This window comes from Octopus bimaculoides, chromosome 6 (genome assembly GCF_001194135.2).
Source record: "Octopus bimaculoides isolate UCB-OBI-ISO-001 chromosome 6, ASM119413v2, whole genome shotgun sequence".
NCBI lineage: Eukaryota > Metazoa > Mollusca > Cephalopoda > Octopoda > Octopodidae > Octopus > Octopus bimaculoides.
The window spans coordinates 106,120,890-106,122,604 of NC_068986.1; the positions used below are offsets into that span (position 1 = coordinate 106,120,890).

At 39.5% G+C, this 1,715-nt stretch overlaps 1 protein-coding gene across 7 annotated transcripts in view; it reads left to right on the top strand.

Annotated features, from left to right (window-relative positions):
* LOC106871985 (FMRFamide receptor) overlaps positions 1-1,715 on the top strand; it is a 337,948-nt gene that overhangs the window by 4,312 nt on the left and 331,921 nt on the right. For 4 of the 7 annotated variants that reach the window (XM_014918776.2, XM_052969025.1, XM_014918778.2 and 1 more), the window contains exon 1: positions 116-559. The exons of the other annotated variants lie outside the window; for them this stretch is intronic. The gene's annotated coding sequence lies outside the window, so the exon portion shown is untranslated. Of the gene's footprint in view, positions 1-115; positions 560-1,715 lie in introns of those variants that run through there. 7 annotated transcript variants of the gene reach the window in all.

Consider the following 1,715-nt stretch of genomic DNA (forward strand, 5'->3'; position numbering starts at 1 on the left):
AGAGAGAGAGAGAGAGAGAGAGAGAGAGAGAGAGAGAGAGAGAGAGAGAAAGAGAGAGAGAGAGAGAGGGCGAGAAAGGGTGACATTAATAGTGTTTATGTGAGTTCAAGTGCATGCTGATAGAGTTCCGCCACGCGATGGTTCGACATGCTAATAATAGCAACCAGATTCCCTGAAATTTTACCCAAATGTGTTATATATATATATGTATGTATATATATATGAAGGGAACAAAATATAAAGGGCAGTTATAGTCCTACGCAAAGAGTCCAAAAGAAGCGCTGATCACTGCTGCGAAGCTATTTATTATCTACCTGCTCGATCAGATTGTGCCTGGGGCTAAACAACACAAACAATAACGATAACAAACCAACCAAAAGCTGCAGCGGCAGCAGCAGCAGCAACATAATGACAGCAACAGCAACATCAGCAGCAGCAACATGCTGGCTCATTGCATATACACTGTAGTACGTTTGTACATGCACGTCAATAGATGAAGAATAACGTATTCATTATACGCAACATAACACTGGAAGCACTCGTACAAATATATTCCAAGGTAATCGTGTTTCTTCTCTTTCATCTTCTCTTTTTAAAGTTTACATGTGAGTTTATTGGGTACTTCATGTGTTTATATTGCGAGTGTTCACAGGCAGAGACTACTGGTAGCGCTTGTCTGTTTACTTGTCTGTCTCTCGATCTATTTGTCTCTCGATCTATTTGTCTCTCGATCTATTTGTCTCTCTGTCTATCTATCTATCTATCTATCTATCTATCTATCTATCTATCTATCTATCTATCTATCTATCAGATTGTGTGATAATCTCGCGGTCTGTCACTTTATCCCTCTGTCAGTCCCTCCACCCATCTGTCTGTTTGTCTGTTTGTCTGTTTGTTCGTCTGTCTGTTTGTTCGTCTGTCTGTTTGTTTGCCCGTCTGTCTATCAATCTATCTATCTATCTATCTATCTACCTATCTATCTAATTGTCTCTCGGACACTCTGCTGATGTGTCCGTCTGTCTATCTATCTGTCTGTCCGTCCGTCTGTCTGTCTATCTATCTATTGATGCTGTCTATGCATGACTCCTCGTTCATCTTCACTTTCTTTCTTTCTTTCTTTCTTTCTTTCTTTCTTTCTTTCTTTCTTTCTTTCTTTCTTTCTTTCTCTCCTTCTTTCTTTCATTTTTTCTTTCCTTCTCTTTTTCTGTTTCTATATATAGATGCACACATGCATACATACCTAAACACACGCGCCCACAAGCACACACAAACGTATACACCCACGCGCACATACATGTATATATAAAAACGCGGGCGCGTTCACACATGGGCTTACATACCTGGGTCTCTGGTTTAGGTGCTCGCTTTGCAACCACATGGTTTCGGGCTCTGTCCCAGTACGCAGTTCCTCGGGGCACGTGTCTTCTGTTATAACCCAGGACATCGACCAATGGCTTGTGAGTGAATTTGATAGACGATGTATATGCACACACATACACACACATATGCATATATATATGTATATATATATATATATTTCTCCTTGTCTCCGTATTCTTTCTGTTGAAGAGCGTAGCTCGAAACGTCAAAGACTTTCCGTATTCCCGAGCGTCATACTAATAATTACTTTTGTTATTTACACCACCTGTCCTCGTCTGTTGTTATTTTTTGTATATTCTCCCATATATATATATATATATATATATATATATATA